Source organism: Mustela erminea, chromosome 8 (genome assembly GCF_009829155.1).
Source record: "Mustela erminea isolate mMusErm1 chromosome 8, mMusErm1.Pri, whole genome shotgun sequence".
Classification (NCBI taxonomy): domain Eukaryota; kingdom Metazoa; phylum Chordata; class Mammalia; order Carnivora; family Mustelidae; genus Mustela; species Mustela erminea.
The window spans coordinates 57,493,837-57,514,465 of record NC_045621.1 but is presented as its reverse complement, the minus strand read 5'-3'; the positions used below and the strand labels follow the sequence as shown (position 1 = coordinate 57,514,465).

Genomic DNA, 20,629 nt, shown 5'->3' with positions numbered 1-20,629 from the left:
AGAGTAGAGAGTTTTTCTGTGTCTGCTCTTTCTCAGCTGCCTTTAGTTCAAAATAATTCTCATGCTAACATAGAATATTTTGGGATGGAGTATCTTGATCCCTTTCAACAGTTTAAGGAAAAAGAACTTGAACACAAGGAGGTAGATACTCATAAAATCAGTAGAAAAACAGAGGATCAGGCTGTAACAGGAGACAAGCAATGACTTCTAGAACACTGCAGATATGACCCTCTCAAGGTGCTGTAATCTCATCACAAAATATAAGATGCATGCTAAGAAAGTCAGGCACGGGAAGCCACAGACACTGCTTTTACCAATGTTTCTGAACAACCCCCAGTGGAATGCAACGATCGGGTCTAGAACATGGAATGTGACATCTGCCAACCTTACAGCCTGCCACCCCACCCCGCCGCCATGAAGCTGGAGACTGGACACTAGCATCTTCATGTCATTGTTTCCCAAAAGCAATAAAAAGCACCAAAAATGTTCCTATTTCATTTCTACTTTCAAAATCTCATGCAAATGCATTTTGTTATCCTCATTCGTATCCAGGACCTTAGCTGGGAGACTGGGTAATGTAATTTTTAGCTTTGCAGTCTCTGCAGTACAGAAAAGCACACTGGAAGGACGTGGGAATGAATGTTAAGTGCCAATGGAGTTTATTCAGCCTGGGGGAGTTTAGATATTCCTTTGATTTTTATCTGTTCCATTGACTGGCATTTCTGTCACCCCAAGATCAGAATAAGAAAAAAAAAACCCTTAGAGATCATTTCATCCTAACCCTATACTTTTATAGATGAGGAAACGGAGACTCCGAAATTTTAAGTGACCTATTCCAGATCCCATAGCTAATAATGGCAAATCTTAATTCCTGGGTCTAGGATCCTTTCCAGACTTTTAATTTATTTATATATATCCACTTTGTTCCAAAGAAAGTTTAAAGTGGCTTATGATATAAAAAACAGGGTAAAATTCTTAAAAAATAATGATGTAATAGGAGACATACAGGAAGTGAGGGGGATCATTCCCAGGAGCCAGGACTCCAGCACGTAGGAGTAGATAATTTAGGGTTCTAAAAAGTAAGCGAAGATACAATCTGTGATTGAATCTAATTTTTAGGTGCTTGATTAATGAATTTGACCTCAAGTTTGGTTTGCTTAAATGAGTTCCAATTTTACCAGACAAAAAAGAAGATTTTTGTCAAAAATGCCTTAAAAAGAATAGTGATTTCTTAAAAGCTATTTCTTTAAAACACAGAAAACAGGAAAGGCAGAAGTAATGCTGGGATAAAAAAAAAAAAAAAAAAAGAGAGAGACCCTGTAGAAAGTTTAGGTAGCTAAGACAGCAGTGATTTGGTTTGCAGAAGGATTAACAGTACCTTTAAGGGTTGAAGAGGGGCTGTCAGTGTCCCAGTGTAGGTGAGCAGGTCACAGTTGGGGGCTATCTGTGCAAGTCACAACTGTCAGCTAGAGGCAGCTGAGATGATTTGGGGGAAGAAGAGGACATGCCAAGCAGCAGTTTGATTTCATAATTAATTTAGAAAGTGGTAAATACAATGGCCTGTCAAGAGCCAAATAACAAAAATAGAAGGAACACTAAGTGTAAGTGTAAGTTATTAGCTTTGTGTTTCTGTAAAATGTATTTGGGAAAGGAATAACTTTTCTCTTCTTACCACCTAGCTCCTTTCTTCCACATTAACAACAAAAAAATTTTTTCCCCAGAATGCAATTTGATGTTCTCTTCAACCTGTTTCTCTAATTGCAATTAAACCCTGAGGGAGTAATCTTTCCAAATGCCAGAAAATGTTAGTGCCCAAGGGAATGGCAAAGCTGGAAATGTGATGTGAGTCGTCACCAGACCAGCTTTTTCTGCTTGAGAACAAAAGAAGGGCTGGGAAGATGGGATCACCCACAATTCTCAAACAGGAAGCCCTGGTGTTCATTTCCCCCAAGAAAATAATTGTTCTGCAATCTTTGGATCATCTGACAAACTGCTTCCTGGCGTATTGATTTGCTGCCACACTGGAAAAGTAATAAATCAATAACCAGTTTTGTTGAGAAAGCAGGGAAAAGTAGTGTTAGCTTGAGGAACCACTGAAGACTTAAGAAAAGGAATTACGTTTTTGAGAGAAAAAAGTAATGCATTGGGGAGGCACTTGAAGGACCCGAGAGAAGACCACATAATAGGAATTTGAGAGAAACTTGCTTCTGGTTAGTCTCCTGCCGGTCTCATTTTGCATAGGTTAGTAAGGCCGGCAGGAAGCTGAGTGCTGGGCTCTGCTGAAGCAGTGTCATGAACCAGAGAAGATGGTCAGGCCTGCGGGCCTGGGCGGGAATGACATCACGGTATCAAGGTAGAAGTCCTGGTGGCTTCAGAGAGACCCGGATCTGAACTCCAGTTGTCACGGGCTGTGCCCACCTGCGCGCCTTCCTTGAATTCCAAAGTTTTAGTTTCCTCATCTGTGAAACTGAAATAACAGTTTTCCCCGCATTGTGAGGATAAGATAGGATATCTCAAAAGCAGTTGGCACACAATAGTTGATAAATAGTTGCTATGATTGTTAATGAGAAGACTGTGGGGGCCAAGGAGAACAGATTAGGAAGGAAGAGTATCAGGAAGCTGGTTTAGAATTTTTTGAGTCGATAGAGCAGTTTCTACATTACAGAGAGACAAGCAAGTTAAGAAAAGCCCATGATAAGAAGCTAGACTCTTTGAAAGGAATTTGATGCTACGTCACTGAAGGGAAGTCAATGATTTATTTGAGGAAAATGGTAGCCAATTTATCAGTAGAAAGCTATTTGGCATTTGTGGGAAATGGGAGAAAAGTCAGGTCAAAATATAAAAATGCAGAAACCATTAACTGGATGAAATGGAATGCTTGGTGATATGTGAGGGAGGGGACAGTGTGAATAAGTGGTCTTGAGATAATTGGAGAAAGATGGGTAACAAATGGCGTATTTAGGCTAGAGTTCAGTGAATTCTATCGTTCTTTGTGAGGGGAAATACCCTTAGAAATGACATCCAATTTTTTTTTTATGCAAGTATTCTCTTTGAAATCTCTGCCAGTATAACGTTCTTAGTAATGAAAAATTTTTTAAAAAATAATAAAAATAGAAAAAAGTGCCTGATCAGGGAGTTAACAATCAGTTTCCCAGTGGAACTGGGGAAGTTGAAATGGTAGGTCAGGTAAGAAATTAAAAATTTCAATTATCTCCCTGTCAGTTGTCAGGCTGCCTAATTCAGGATGAAATGCAGAGATGAGATTTTAGGATGAGGCAAATGATGAATTCTAGCAAAGTAGAATAACCCCACGTGGCACAGAGTGTTTATGGAATGAGCACTAACTGGTTTAGTCCAATGTTTATGAGTGATCTCTTGGATAATCATAGCACAATCAAGTCTGATATTTTATGGGGGTGGCGGGGAGCGGTCAAGAACATACATTTAGATAAAGCCAAGAACATACATATTAGATAAAGTTCAAACACTGATGAGAAAAACTTGGCCAAAATGGATTTTAAAATAATGTTTTAAAAACCCTGAAGTCTAACTAAAAACATTACTGTAAACATGTGAAAACTGTTTGCCACAGATAAATCAAAATGTCCAGGTATTAGGGGTGAACTAGAAATTAAGTGACTAAATCCAGAAGCACACTGAAAAATTTTTTGAAATTAGTAGTAGCAAGATTGTTTTTAAATACATCAGAGCAGCAAGCTATGTATGGAAAAGTTACACATGTGGATGAAAAGGAAATACTATAGTCCAATGAATTCATTTATTCCTCTTTTTTCCTGAATAGAAATGTGAACAGCGTCTAAAAAGAAAAAAAAAAAACCAAACAGATAATTTAGAAAGAGACAGATTTATCTCCCTTTGCTGTCTGACTTCTTATTACCTGGAAAAAATAGAAACATTCCAAATTTTAAATGAAACCCAGTTTAAGGAATACTGCTTGAAAAGGTTCTGCAGCATTTTTTTATTTCAAAAATCTTACAGAAAGATGTTAAGGCTGAATTCATTTCCAAAGTAACTTTTGAAGCAGATAATTGAGAGCTGCTAAGGAAAAAGTCAGGGTGCAGCAGGATTATTGGGAGTGGCTGGTCCCCACCCAAAGCCTTTGAATGGACCTCACCTGTGACTGTTGCTTAAGATATATTATCAGCTGTTAATTGAGCTGGGAGATCGCCCACGTGACTCCAAATACCCTGGGGCATTGGTTGGAACAACCCGTCCCCCACCCCAAGCCTGCGGAATCTGAGAAGAAAGGCAGGATTCTAAACTCCTAAGAGGCACAGCCTTCTTGAAGAGAAAGACAATAATATTAATATAAAGAAAACTGCCTTTGATTAATGTGCCAGTTGTTTGTAGAACTAGTTTTATTGGATTTTGTTTCTGCCATAAAGTCGTATGCTTACACAGGAAAAAAAGACCTAGAAAATACAGAAAACCATAAAAAGAAAATAAAAATCAATTATCATCACACACTCAGAAAAACCTATGATAATATCTTAAAATACATGTGGCAGACATTCTGCCATATGTATGTTTTCTCTCCTTTTGTAAATTTTGTGTAAAATGAGATCGTACTATTTGGTAGTCTGCATTGTTTTAATTAGAAAAGTATGAAATGCAAATCTTTTTATGTTGATAGATATAGATACATTTTATTTTTAGTGTCTGGACACTATGTAGTTTAATTTTATACCTTTTTGATATATAGATTATAAGTTACAGAATTTAAATAAATATTTCATTTACTTTTAAAATGAGTTGAATATTTGGCTCGCAGTATATATATATATATTTTTTAAGATTTTATTTATTCATCTGACAGAGAGAGAGGGGGAACACAAGCAGAGGGAGTAGGACTGGGAGAAGCAGGCTCCCCGCTGAGCAGAAAGCTTGATGCTGAACTCCATTCCAGGACCCTGGGGTCTGGAACTGAGCCGAAGGCAGATGCCCAACCACTGAGCAACCCAGGCGCCCCTTGCAGTATATTCTTCATGCACATTAGTCCTTATACACTTCTGATCATATTACACTCTCAGACTGTAATATTATACCCTGAGCAGCATCTAGCACACCAGACAATGACAGAGTCTCTTGACCCACTCTCTGGAATGGATTTTAGAACTCTGGCACTCAATATTTCAATATTAACGCAATGCTAAGATGAACATCCTTGCTCAATTATTTCTTAGGATAAATTCCAAGAAGTTGAATTGCCATCCCAGAGGTGATGCTCATTTTTAAGGCTTTTGCTACATACCATTAAACTGACCTCTGAAAAGGTAAGTCAATTTACCTTGACGCCCTGCTTCCCCATACTTTCTCCACAAGGAATATCATTATTTTTTACAAAGCTGATAGTTTAAAAAAACGGTATTGCACTCTCATTTGTAGTTCTTCAATTACTAATGAGGTTAAATATTTTCTTATAGCTGTATGTTTTGTCTTTTTTCTCTCTTCTTATTTTTAAATTTTTATTTATTTTTAAATTCAATTTATTTAAACTAAAACAAATGCAATTCACCCATTTCTCCTATCCCCCACTTCCTGCCTCTGGTTAATCTGCCAGTTTATAGATGCCTCTGCATCTATAAGCTCAGATTGCGTGTGTGAGAGCGATCATATGCAATTTGCCTCCTTTTTCTGATTTATTTCGATTAGCATAATGCCCTCAAGGTTATTTCATGTTTTTGCAAATGGCAGGATATCCTTTTTTATGCTTGAATAATAGTCCAGTGCGTGTGTGCGTGTTTGTGTGTGTGTGTGTGTGTGTGTGTGTGTGTGTGTGTGTGACATCTTTGTCCATTCATCCACTGATGGACACTGAAGTTGTTTCCGTATCTTGGCTATTGTAAATAAGGTTGGAATGAACATGGGTTGCAAATATCTTTTCAAATTAGTGTTTTCATTTTTTTCAGATAAATACCCAGACGTGGGGGGCACCTGGGTGGCTCAGTGGGTTAAAGCCTCTGCCTTCAGCTCAGGTCATGATCGCAGAGTCCTGGGATCAAGCCTCTCACTGGGCTCTCTGCTCAGTGGGGAACCTGCTTCCCTTCCTCTCTCTCTGCCTGCTTCTCTGCCTACTTGTGATCTCTGTCTGTCAAATAAATAAATAAAATCTTTAAGAAAAAAAAATACCCAGACGTGGAATTGGTGAATCATATGGTAGTTGAATTTATACTTTTTTGAGAAGCCTCCATACTATTTTTGGTAGTGGCTGCACCAATTTGCATTTCCACCAAAAGTGCATGACCTTTTCTCTACATCCTGGCCAACACTTGTTATTTCTAGTCTTTTGATAATAGCCATTTTAACAGGGGTGAGGTGATATCTCATTTTGGTTTTGATTTGCATTTCCCTGATGATGAGTGATGAACATTTTTTCATGTGCCTTTTGGCCATCTGGATGTCTTCTCCGGAAAAATGTCTGTTCAGATCTTCTGCTCATGTTTTAGTTGGTTTGTTTGCTTCTTAGTTATTGAGTTGTATGAGTTCTTTATATATTTTGTATATTAGTCCCTTGTGGATATTTGCAAATATTTTCTCCCATTCAGTAGGTTGCCTTTTCATTTTGTTGATTATTTCTTTTGCTGTGCAGAAGCTTTTTAGTTTGACATAGTTCCATTTGTTTATTTTTGCTTAAGTTGTTTTTGTTTTTGGTGTTCTATTAAAAAAGTCATTGCCAAGGCCGATGTTGAGAAGTTTGCTCCCTATTTTCTTCTAGGAGTTTTATGGTTTGAGGTCTTACATTCAATTCTTTAATCCATTTTGGGTTAACTTTTGTGTATTGTGTAAGATAGTGGCCCAATTTCTTTTTCTTTTTCTTTCTTTTTTCTCTTTTTCTTCTTTTTTTTCTTTTTGCAATTTGCTATCAGTCTTTTCCTTTTTAAAAGAAATTGTGATATATGTTTTTTTCCTGTGAAACTTCTGGGGGAGTGTTATGTGGTACAAACAATGGGAGAATCAACTAACTTGGTTTATTTTTATAAAAATATTAAGTTTTTGGAGGACAAGGCCTTGTCAGTAATGAGTTGGTCTCTTGGACTTACTACTGACTTGTGTGAAGGATTGGGAAACACTTTTTTGACATCTTATAAACTAAGATAAATTTAATTAATTAAATTAAATTAAATTTTAATTATACATTAATATTTTAATATTAATTAAAATTAATTAAATTAATTTAAAATTAATATAAATAAATTCATCTTATAAATTATTTGAAAAGGAAAGATTACTATAGACTTAAATGATAAGCTATTGAGGCTCAAGTATAGGAATATCTTGCTATGCACAGAGATAGAAAAGTGGAAGGTAACTGTAATAGTCTATTGGTAAAATATCATAGTAGTGGCTAGGAAACATTTACTTTATTAATCAGACTTTCAAAAACTTTTCACTTCTCTGCTAAGTATAAAAACAATCTAACCGTTTAATGTTTTAAGGATTAGTTTTTTAAGAAAAATAATTAGTACACAGTAATATTGACTTTTTTGGGTGTGTAATTCTATGAATTTTATTACATGGGTATATTTGTATAACCACCACACCACTACACAATCAAAAGAATTAATTAATTAGTATTAATTAATTAATTAATTAATTAGTACAGTTACCTCTACCCGCCAAACTCCTTTATACTAACCCCTTGTACTCAACCCCTGGCCACAACTGATTTGTTTTCTGTCACTTTAGTTTTATCTTTTTAAAGTGTTGTGTAAATGCAATCATAAAGTATGAAATTTTGGAGACTGGTTGCTTTCACTCAGGATAATGTCCTTGAGATTCATCCAAATTGTTGTATGTATCAGTAGTTTGTTTCTTTTTATTACTGAGTGGATCTCATTGTATGGATGTACCATACATCAATTGCTGTTTATTCACTTATTGAAAGGTATTTGGGCTGTTTCTAAATTGTGGCAATTATGAATAGAGTTGCTATATAAACACTCTTATACAGATTATTGTGTGGATATAAGTTTTTGTTTTTCTAGGGTAAATATATAGAAGTAGAATCTCTAGAGCATTGGTAAATGTATGTTTAACTTTACAAGAAATGATCCAAAACTATTTTCTAAAGTGTCTTCATCATTTTTACATTTTTAGCAGCAATATATGAGTGACCCAGTTTCTTTACATCCTTTGCCTATTTTTTATTTTAGCCATTGTAATAGGTGTGTGGTGATATTATGGATTGAATCTGCATTTCCCCAGTGCCTAATGTTGAGCATCTTTTTGTTTGCTTATTTGCCATCCATATCTCCTCTCTGGCTAAGTATCTGTTACAAGTCTTTTGCATGCTTTAAATTTTTTTCCCCCTGTTTTTTTCTACCATTGCGTTTTGAGAATTCTTTATATATTCTAGATATAAGTCCTTTGTCATATATTTGGTTAGCAAATATTTTCTCCCAGTCTTCAGCCTGTCTTTTCATTCTCTCTCATGGTGTCTTTCATAGAGAAAAAGATTTTAATCCTGATGATGTCTCAGGATCAGTCTTGACTACTCTGTGAATGCTGGTTGATTACTGAACCTCCCAGCCTCCCTCTTATCTAATCCCCATCTATTTGGACTCCATTTCCAATTCCCGGGCCTTTCTCCTCACTGTACCTGGTCACAAAACTCAATTCAATTATATATGCTATGGATGTGTGTGTGTGTGTGTGTGTGTGTGTGTGTGTGTATATATATATATATATATATAATTTATATAATGTAAACACATTTTTTTTTTTTAAAGATTTTATTTATTTATTTGAGAGAGAAACAGTGAGAGAGAGCATGAGCAAGGAGAAGGTCAGAGGGAGAAGCAGACTCCCCGTGGAGCTGGGAGCCTGATGCGGGACTCGATCCCGGGACTCCGGGATCATGACCTGAGCCAAAGGCAGTCGTCCAACCAACTGAGCCACCCAGGCGTCCCTGTAAACACATTTTTAAAAAGATTTATTTAGGGGCGCCTGGGTGGCTCTGTTGTTAAGCGTCTGCCTTCTGCTCAGGTCATGATCCCAGGGTCCTGGTATCCAGAACTGCATCGGGCTCCCTGCTCTGCAGGAAGCCTGCTTCTCCCTCTCTCACTCCCCCTGCTTGTATTCCCTCTCTCGCTATCTCTCTCTGTGTCAGATAAATAAATAAAATCTTAAAAAAGAAGATTTATTTACGTTAGAGAGAGAGAGAGACAGAGAGCGAGCACAGGATGGGGTGGGGTGGAGGGAGATGGAGAGAGAGCCTCAAGCAGACTCCGCGCTGAGCCCAACTCTGGGCTCAATCTCATGACCCTGAGGTCACGACCTGATTTGAAACCAAGAGTTAGACGCTTAACTGACGACACCACCCCAGCTCTCCTATTAGTAAATACTTAATTTGCTTTTAAAATCAATTGAACATTTGGCATGTTCATTATGTTCCATACACATTTCTGAGTCATATACCCCTGGAAGGTAAACACTTGTCCTTTTTTAATCTTATTTGAGCTGCACCTGACATATAAGAAGATGATAAAGTATCATTCCTGGAAGGGCTCTTCAAGTCCTGGTGGTAAACGTGTGGTCTGTGGATCAGCACCATCAGCCTTACTAGGGAATCTGTAAGAAATTCACTCTCAGACCCTACCCCAGGCATGTGAGTTAGAATCTGCATTCTAATGAGGTCCCCAGGTGCACATTAAAGTTTTCGAAGCACAGCTGTACAGTCGTCTGGCTCTCGGTCTTATTTTCTAAACAAAGAAACTGAGGTTGAGAGAGAACAAGGATGCCTCAACGCCAAGGCAGTTAGTGCTAGAGCCCAGATGAGAACCTGGCCCTCCTACTCCGTGGCAGCCGGTGTGCTTAGTGCCGCCGCCTGCCTCCAGCATTTTGGACAACAATGCCAATGTCAACTTCTCCCTTATCCTAGCTTGTGCGTGGAGCATCAGCCCTTGTCTTGAAGTGGTCTTTCTCTGAAAAGACTCCCCTCGTTCCTTATTTCCAATATCCCCTAGGGATATCCAACTTTCAAAATGAAGACTTTCAAATTTTCCTAATGAAACGAACTAAATACTCTTTGGGGGAATAAAGTGATTTTTTCCCCTTGCATTTGTTTACTTCTCTGTAAGCTCCTGAGATGGCTAACATGCTAGTTGTTAATCACACCATCTGCTCAAACAGCACTTCTAAATCATTTGATTCATACTTTTCTTTTTAAGGAATTTTTTTTTTCAGAACAATATGTTTGTGTCTGTGTTACTCCCATCATTTGGCAATGCAGTATGAGCTATTTAAACTTTCCTATTTATTGTAAATGGCTTTTCAATCAGCAAATATTTTTTTAAATGTGCACACACCACAAAAAAGCTGTGTCTACTGACTTTTCAAACATTGGAAACAGTAGAAAAATCTGTTCCAGTCTGTCTGCTGTCAAATTTTTAACCATCTGATTATATTTAAATGAAGTGTTTAGAAAGATGATTTATCTGACTGACCCTGAGAAAATTTTCCCCACTAGTCCTGAAGATGGCAGTGCTGTGCAAGTTAGTAACAACCTTTTCTCCTCCTCGCCCCCCACCCCCGCGAAAGGAATTTCTGGAATGGCAGAAACTGGGAGAGGATCCGCTAAATGTGAACCTTCTAACACTTAGCATAAACCTCTTCTGAACCCTGGAACAATTTGGTTTATCTTTTGGTTCTTTTGTTTTTGTTTAAAGCTGTACCCCATGCGTTTCCTGTTTCCAGCTGGGATCAGAAATGGAAATAGTTTAAAGGTTATTCTCATATCATGGGTAACCAGGAAGTGCCTATATAGTTTACCGAGAAGCTGGTTTTCACAGGACTGCTTGGCTTAAAAAAAAAAAAAAAAAAAAATCCTCACAAAGGCTCAAACCAAGATAAGCGTAGCTAAGAATACTAGAGGTTTTGAATGCCTACTGGGACCACATCTCTTGGTTTCCTTTCCTTAACAACAGAGGCCAGCTGCCTGACATTCTTTCAATTTCATTAGCAAGGTCTGGAACAGTGGGTTTAAAGCGACACAGGCTTAAGCCCTAGGTAGTAAAACCCAGGGGACTATTTCTTGGTCCTGTCATTGCTAAGCTGTAGGCAGGGAAACAGGGGGGATGGAGCGGGGGTTGTCGATACACACGCTTGATTTTTGAAATTGTCAACACTTGGTGACAATCCAACTAGCCAGAAAACATTTATTGAAGACTTAATTATGTGAAAGGCATTCTCTTAAGCAGTTATAAATAATCACCAGCACTATTTATGTGCCATGAACCACCCCCTTGTCAAATGTGTCAGCAACATTTCATTTAATCTTCATCAGAACTGGATTCCCCCCATTTTTTTAGCATAAGGAAACTGAAGGGCAGAGAAGTTAGGAAGTGTGCCTAAGATCATGCAGTTCGTAAGTACGATCATTGAGATTCTAAGTCAAGCTGTAGCCTGTTCAATCAGTTGCTGCCTTGTCTTTTGATTCCCAGATGAACTAGCATGGATATCAAGCTCTCAGGCTGGAATCAGATATATTTGGTATCCATTTTAAAAATGGCGGGGACTGGGAGACCGAGATCCCAGAGTTTTCCTTCTGCTAAGAGCTGTGGAGTTGTAAAGAAGCCAGACCCCCAATGATGGTCTATGTCATCAGGGCTGGGGACTCCATGTGGAACAACACACCTAAGTCACTTAAGGTGTCTTTCTCCACTGGGATCACAGTCTCTTTCTGGAGCTAAGATTTGCTAATGAAGCTATGGACACCAAGGATACCCATCTGGATTTTGGATACCTAGCGATAAAACACACCCAAATTTTCAAACTGTTTTTCTAGTGTATTATACCAAACTCAGAGAGTATCTCAAACTGATTCTGTTCAATTCCTCAAATTTGAATGTGTGGGCCTCTCTCTTTCATCTTTGTCACTAAAACAGACATATAGAATCTCATTTTCCTTCTCTTTGCCTATGAATATCTTACCACACTGCGTCGGGTGGTGATTCTCAGTGTGGTCTCCAGATCGGAAGCATCAGCATCAGCTGGCAACTGTTAGAAATACAAATTCTCAGGTCCCCAGACCTACTGAACCAGGAACTCTGGGGGTGGAGCCCAACCATTTGTGTTTTGATAAGACTTCCAGATGATTGTGATGCACATTTATGTTTGAAAACCATTAGACTATGCTGTTATCTACCGTGATTTGGAAGAAAGAGCTGGAGCTCCCGGTTGAGTCATTGGCCACAGGGCTGAGTTCTGGGGAAGGGGAGTCTTTGTTAGCTGCAGTGGAGAGGACAGATAGCAGAGCCCTACGTGCACTGGCTGGTCCTTGAGGTCTCACTGGATCCAATGCCCCCTTCCAGGACTTTTCTCTCACATCCCTTCCCTTTATCCTCCCCCTCCTCCCCCAAACCACGGGAATTCTTTTCTAGCTTTGAGAGGATATGGGATGGGAAATGGAGGTATGGATGAGGACAACTTCCTAGGAGTCATCCCAGTTTCTTCCAGATCTTTCATTTAGGCTTTTGACAGTCAAAAGCCAGGAAAAAAACCCACTCCCCCCCCAACCCCAACTTTCTGTGATTATATTCTCTTTCTAAGGCAATGAGCTTGAGATGGTCAGGATGGGAAGTGAAGAGAGGTCAAAGTAGGAAGGGGAATATATGAGTGTTCCAGAATTATTGTGGCAACAAAACTGGAATGCAAACTGTGAGGTTTTCCATATTTCTTCACAAATGACTTGGACAAAAATCTGACCACACAGAGATTAGAGGTAGCTCTGGGTTGCTGACGGTGGTTTGAGAAGCTCTAACTATATCCTCTCAGTGGGAAAATCTCTGCCCTATGGAAGATCTAGTGTAACTTAAGTTGCTTCTTAGAAATTTATTTTTATGAGTAAAGCTTAGATCCATTTGGGCATCGGTTCCTTAGAAAGAAAACGCCTTCTGAGTATGTGCCTTAGTTTGCCAGGAACTTGCCAGGAATACCTTTCCCTTTCTTTCCATCTGTCTCTCCAAGTCCCTCCTAAATGACCCATCCAAAGTCTAAAATACCTTTCCAAATATTCACGCTCATCAGTCCAGTCAATACTGATCATTCCTCTCTCTTACCACCCCATCACTTACATGTTAAATAATTCGTTTGCTTTCAGTTTAAAAACCTCTTTCCTCCTCCCTCGTTTGATTTTCTGTTTCAAGTCGGATTACTTTACCTGGAGAACTTTTTTTGTTTCCTCTAAAACATCATCATCGCGCAGGAGATGGGAACCACTTCTGTTTGTGAGGAAACGACTTCCTCTGTATCATTTCACTCTTATGTGACCGCTGAGATTATTATTTTCTACGAAGATGGCATTTTACTCTGGTCCTGTATCTGGTTCCGGTCACACCCACACCAGGGACCCAGATGCAGCTGAAAAGTAGAGTTACGGCCAGTGCCTGTCACTTGTGGAAGGAACATGTAGTAAGGCAGCACTCTCAGTGCAGGAGAACAACGGGGTTCTCTCTTGGACTTGATGTCGAAGGAGGGGTTGGGATGTCAGAAATGTGAATGTTTTGAGGGGGAGGTTGTGGTCACAAGGTGTGTTAAGGATGGGGTGGGTCACGTGGAAGTCTCTATGTAAGGTTGTTTTTGAATAATGCTCAGAGACTCCCCAGGTTCCACAGAGAAGCTTCCGGGTCAGGAGTACTGCTGGCCAGTAGTCAGAGCCAGGAGGACTGTCTCTCTCTGACACTTACTAGAGCAGCTCCAGCCGTCTCTGAACTTTTAGGGCTGTGTGTAAGATTCAGTTCAAAATAAAGGATTTCCTAATGAAAAAATATTAGAGGAAAAGAGCTCCATTTTCTCTGTAGTCTTGGTTATTTTGATTACTGCATTCTCAATGTTCCTTTCCCTTTATTGATTCTTAGGATTTCACAAATCTTGGCTGAAAATATCTCAGCTGATCTAGGGGAAAAGTTCCTGCTCACATGGAGATCACTCCCAGAGGTGGCCATGGGAGTGATGGAGAAAACCAGAGGGAGAGACCTCCAAGGCAAAGGTAAAACCTGAGGGTGGGGGCAGAAATCAGGTCACCCAGCTCCTTTTCCCCGCCCTTTTGCTTGTCCCAATTTCTTATCCAAGTGCTAAAGAGAGTGTTTTATAAAGATACTTTTCTTTTCTTTCTTTTCTTTTAAGTGCATTCTCTTCTTCAGATACCTGGTAACAGTACTGGGTGCTCAGTGGGTGCTAAATTAATACTTCTCAAATTGAATTAAGGACTTTGGTGCTGTTAACGAAAAGAGATGCTGGAAGGTGAGGGGAGAATACAAAAAAGGAAAGATCATAGAAGATGAACTTGTCTTTCTTTCCAGAAGATTTCAAGGTACCAAGGTCAGAAATGAAAACCTACCCTCCCCCATCTCGCTCCACAAGGCATTGGACTTATTAAGAGTGATACTTTCAGGAATCGTAGCACAAAATCTGACAGTGTCTCAACAATCCAGTGCAGCCCACATATGATGCTAAACTGGGTCCCAGAATTCTGATTTTTGGCTTATTTTCAAGGAGTCAATGGGTATATGTGATTTCATTTCAGACTCTTTGTCTCCCAGACTGTTCTAGAAAACAGACTTCGGGCTATAATGTTATTTTATTTTTATGTTTTAGGAAAATGTCTTTTGGCTTTTCTCAGTAAATTAAAAAAAAAAAAAAAGAAAGAAAAGAAAAGAAAAAGGAAAGGCATTTTGCAGCCGGATCAGGAACTGTGGCGGCCGCCGCCGCCGCCACCATTGCCCCCGCTGCCGCCATGCTTCATAAAACTATCCCAAATGGGATGAGCACATTTAGCAGAATGATCAATCCACTGCTGCCGTATCGCTTCTATTTATAATCTTGGCAGAGCTACAAATTTCAAGGATTTTCGGAGACAGAGGAACTCTGTTACATGAAGTGATTTTAACTCTCATCTTTTCAGAGCTTGAATTCAAGGGAGTGGGATCTTCCAGCCTTTAAAGGAATTGATGTTCCTACAGAAGTCTACTAGCTAGCTTCCTGCTCACAGGAGAGGACTTTTAATACGGGCAAGGAAAAGGCCCAGAAGGGTCTTTTTTCTATAGAACCTTTTTTTTTTCTTTTAAAGGAGTTTATAAGATAGAAACCTATTTCATGTATTTTTGTATGTTTATCCACAGATAATAGCCTTAAATCACCTAAGGGTTTACACACACATCTCTCTGCCTCGCCTCAAATTATTCATTTCCAATACTGGCCTCTCTGTTAATTAAATGGTATGTCTATGGGGGCATTTCCACTTGAATGATAATTAATGTGTTTTTTCCCAATCCAGCTGCCCATGAACTCTTGGTAGATAAATTGTTTTGCAGCACATATTTGCGGCTGGGCTTGGATAATGATTTCCTGCTCAACTAGACAAAAAAAAAAAAAAAAAAAAAAAGTAAACATCACCCAAAGCACAACATCTCTTCTTTAGGTTTTTACAATTTGGGAGTGTGGGGAGAGGAAGAAAGATACTCCCTAATTTGCAAATAAGATGACCAAAGTAACAAAGTAACCAGGGTGGAAGCCACACTGACCTTTTGGTTAATTTTCATAATTATTTGATATCCTTGCCTGTGTCCCTGGTGGTTTTATGAGGCATATGGTTTCTGAGACATGTATAAATTAAGGCAAAGTTATTTAAATATTTTTGTTTCTGGATTTTTGAGATATGTTGATAAGAGATATGATATGTTGAGATATATTTTGAGATATATAGATATGTTAAAATGTGACAAATTTGCTTTTTAATTCACAAAATCTTCTTTTTCATTTGATACGCTATCATGATTTTCTGTGGGGGTCTGACTATATTGTTGTGGTTCCAGACATCGGCTCTAAAATGAGAGCTGCTTTTGAATCCTGATCTCACCATTTGGCAACTCTGAGACCGTAGGCAAGTTCTTAACCTCTTTACATCTGACTTTACTCATCCATGAAGTAGCAATAATACTAATTAATATCTCCCATATAGGGCTATTGTGTGGATTAATAGCATTTTTTAATGTAAAACAAAATAAAATGGTGCCTGGCATATACTAATCATGGTATTAACTATCAATCAATATTTAAAAAATATTTTAACATTAAAGTAGATTTACAGGAAAAATTGTAAAAATTTGTCTAGTTTTATACCACAGTCTTAATTAATTGACAAAAGTCTCTGAAAGTGCAATTTTAGCTCCAGGATACTAAAACCTCAGCAGATGGGTAGTGTGGGCATGAAATTTATAGTTTTAATGAACGTGAATCTCAAAGGAGCAGGTATAGATCAGAATCTGAAGACAGGGGAGAATTGTCCCCCCAGATAGGTGAATCTCTAAAGGTGAACAACACTCTCACAGGAAAGGGACAGGGAGGAAGTCCTTGGGCTGGGACTCCTAGCTAAGTATCTCGCTTACATAAACCCTGTTATTGCATTTGCTTAGTGCAGAGTTGGCCTCCCATACTCTGAGAGAAAGGTTATAAAAGATCGTATAGTGGGGTGCCTGGGTGGTTCATTTCGTTAAGTATCCGCCTCTTGGTTTCAGCCAAGGTCGTGATCTCAGGGCCCTGAGATCGAGCCCTGTGTTGTACTCCACACTCAGTGGGGAGTCTGCTTATCTTTCTGCTCCTCCCCCATTTGCTCTCTCCTTCTCTCTGTCCCTGAAATAAATAAGTAAAATCTTCAAAAAAATCATATAGTTAGGAAAAAAGGAAATAAAAAAAACTTTGGCTTTACAATGCCTCCTTCTAATTCAGAATGAAAAGATTAGGGAAAGTGGCATATCAGAACTGGGTCACTCCACCAGCTGATGCCAATTACATTTAAAGAGTTCTAATCTGACTTGGTTCTTGATAATAGGATCTGAGTGGGGAGTTTCCAAGCCAAAATGTTAACACAGTTGCATAGTAAATATCTAGAATGGGAGTCAATGTCGCCGCATTCAGGCAAATCTTTCTGATGAAGGTTTTAGAGAGAAGCAGGTCAACTGGCATTTCCTTTGGAAAAAATGGTCTTCAGAGCTTTGCAAACACTGTAAGACGGTCACCTTTTTCAATGCTCCCAAATTTGTCTGGAGGAATTAGGAACCTATTGGTGACCTAGCTAATGTTTATGAAATACTTCTGAGTTCTGGGCACTGAGTTAAGCACCTTGTATGTTACTTTGCGTAATCCTCTTTGCAACTTTGATCTTTTTCCATACTTTCACAGCCAAGGAAGCTGAGTTCCAGACATATAGCCAGTAGATAGTAAAATTGGGATTAAACCTAGGCAGTGTGGCTTTAGTATACATGCTGTTAGTCTTTTGTTTTGTTCTGATGCTGTTAGTTGTAAGCCCTAGATTCCCTTCTGTGATCCCACATAAAGTGTTTAAAACAAAAGAATTGGTAAGTATCAATATAGCTTCATTATATCAATTCTAATATCTAAAAAAAAAGTTGTCCTATGGGATTTCCTTACATATTAACAAAGTACTGACAAATAGACCAAAACGTCAAATAGCAAATACTACAATGTTGGAAAATAATGGTGTCCTTACATAGTTACTGAGATCACTTTTTTTTTTTTTTTTTTCCTGTTGAAGATGTGAACAAATCCCATAGGTAAAGCTAGTCCTAAATGGAGGCATTTCATTGCTATGAAGGCACAATAGTAGCACCTGGAGAACTATCACAGCGAAACCACTGCCGATGCTGGGCATTGCACTGACCTGCTATTTGAAACAGTGAGTTTCACACTCTGCCTAATAATTAAAGCAATTTATCTTCAGGTGGATCTAGGCCATTTTGTTATTTCAACATGAAACTCTTGGGGAATGAAGATGACCGTAGAGAATCTCTGTTGTGCAAATACTAATGTGAAAAGTAAGTAGGTAATTCTTTGAGATGCCATCAGCTGTGTGGTCATCTGAACTTTGGTTGCTGAATTGGTGTCACTACCTATAGTTAAAAAAGACTTCCACAAAAACTAGCAGTAAAGTCACTGAAGCTTTACCACCGTCTTGCAGGACCTAAAATGTAAATGACCTGACAATGTCTGTACAAGTCCTTTTCTGGTCCTAAAGGCCAAATTAAGAAACAAATATGACAAAATAGTGCCCGCAAAGGCCAACGGATTCAGATATTATATGGCATGACATTTCAGTATGGGTTTGTTCTGTTCAGTTCAATACCCACTAGACAGTAGTGTGTCACTACTGAACAACTGAAGTGCGGCTACTCTGAATTGAGATGTGCTGTGGGTGTAAAATAAGAATTTGATTTAAAGATTTACTATGGAAAAAGAATGTAAACCATCTCGGTAATTCTAAATATTTCTTACGTTACAATATTTTTAATAAATTGGCTTAAGTAAAATATATTATTAATATTAATTTCAACTATTTTTTGGTTACTTTTTAAAACGTGGTTACCATAAGAATACATATATGCTTTACATTGTATGTCTCTCAGGCTGTTCTGGTAGGTACTGCCCCCTAAAGGCAGCTGAGAAATGAGACTGCTTTGTTCTTCATCATGGACAATGAGGGACTGTCTAGGAGCCAAATGGAGTATTTTGATCTCTAGTGATTTTTTGTTTGTTTGTTTCCAAGTTCACTAGTTTCTGTTCTTTATTTCAACCTTTCTTCTATTTTCTTTGGGTATTCTTCCCCACCCCCCCGACCCCGCCAGTCTTCAATGGAGTCTGTAGCTCATTTATTTTTAGTCTTTCTTGTTTCTCAGTAAATTAACTTAAGACTAAAGGATTGCTTTAAAACATCCCCAAATTTTGGCATGTAACGCTTTTATTGCTGTATAGTTAAAAAAGTTTTTTTTAATAATATCCTCATACAGTTCCCTCTTTGACTACTAGGTTATTTTTATGATACAGATATGTGATATAGATTCTTTGACATTTCTTGAAATTTCCTTTGTGACTTGCTATGTAGTCAGTTTTTCTGACAGTTCCATTTGTACTTGAAAAGAATGTGTATTTTATATTTTTTATTCATTATGTGCAGGCTTCTACATACAGTGAGTCTTCTAGGTTAGCTCTTTGTGTTGTTCAAATCTATATTATAATTATAATTATAAATCCTTAAATAGCAAGAATTATAAAATTATCATTATAAATCCTTAATACTTTTTCTGTCTGCCTTGTGTATTGGTTTCCGAGAAAGCTATATGAAAATTTCCCACTATGATTATAGATTTGTCAATTCCCCCTTATAATTCTGTCATTACTTTATGTGTTTTGAGGCTATACTGTTAGGTACATAAAAGTTCATGGCTAGTTTCTTCTTGATTTGTTCTTTTTATCATATGTATCTCTGTTCTTATCAATTCCTCTTGGCTTAAAATTCTATGTTGTTTGTTTGGAATATAGTAACACCTACCATCTCTTGATCAGTATTTGCTTGGCTCATATTTGTCCATCTCCGTCTGTATCATTATGTTTTCTGTGTATCTCTCCAAATAAAAAAATAGCTGAATGTTAATTTTTTAAATAAAATTCAACTTGAGGTGATTTTTATTATTATTATTATTATTTTTTTTACTTAAAATGATTACTAACACATTAATGCCTATTTGTGCTTTCTGTTTTTATGTTTGTTTGTTTGGTTGGTCATTTTTCTTTTTTCTAGTTTTTTAAAAATTAAATTGACCAAGTGTTCTTTATTCTCTTTACAGCCTTTCAACTCATTTGGTAATTATACATTTGATTTTTATTCCTTTTACCTGTTTTCCTTCTGACTTAGCAAATTGTGAAGTTAACCAAATCCCCTATCTCCCTCCTGAACAATATAAGAACTGAGAATGATTATTCCTTCCTCTATCCAAATTATCATGTACTATTCTAGTTTCTTCTTTCATCTAAGCCACCAAATTATTTTATGTTATCATTATTTTTTATCCAAAGTTCATTTAGATCTACCAACATGCTTACCAGCTTCTTTATCTCATTATTTCTAGCATCCACTCTTTTCTTCCAGATTTACCATTATTCTTGTTGAATAATGTTATTTAATAATTTTTTCAGTAAACTGCTATGAGAGCAAACCCTTTCAATCTCTGTATTTACCTTCCCTTGACATAGTTTAACTGGTGGATAGTAATTCCGCTTTACCACTTTGAAAATTCTGGCAACTTTTGTTACCAATGGATGGGACATTTTTCTGTCCGTCCACTTTGTCTCTCTTCATACATGGAATGACATTTTGAACTCCTCTGTTTGTCATGGCTCCAAAGTCACTATTAAGTTCTATAACCATTAAAGGTATAAACTAAGAGCTGTTTTGGTTAAGCTTCTATGCACTTCTCTGATTTTGATTCCATTTTTCACACTCAGGGATTTCACCCTCTACATTTAAAATTTGCCTCTGTATTCAAATTTTGTTTCTATAGAGTTTAATTTTTTCATGAAGGAGAGTCATTCTCTGTCAATTCAGTCTGCCATATTGACTTGACATTCTCAGTGGTCTCATTACTGCTACACTCCACAGTCCCTGGAGGTGCCAATCTGACAGGATGGCCTTGACTCCAATGTCTGCAAGTTAGAGTCATGGAGAATTTATGATAAAGGTTGAAGACTCAGGGCATGTTTATTTGCTGAGAACACTCATGACACCCCCACGTTCCACTCTCACCTCTTCTCCTGGTCC

General features: G+C 38.0%; 1 long non-coding RNA gene across 1 annotated transcript in view; it reads left to right on the top strand.

The window, feature by feature from the left end:
* The first annotated feature begins 17,578 nt into the window (after positions 1–17,578).
* LOC116597197 overlaps positions 17,579–20,629 on the top strand; it is a 52,346-nt gene continuing 49,295 nt past the window's right edge. The window contains exon 1 of the long non-coding RNA XR_004288492.1: positions 17,579–17,713. This is a non-coding gene — a long non-coding RNA (uncharacterized LOC116597197). The remainder of the gene's footprint in view (positions 17,714–20,629) is intronic.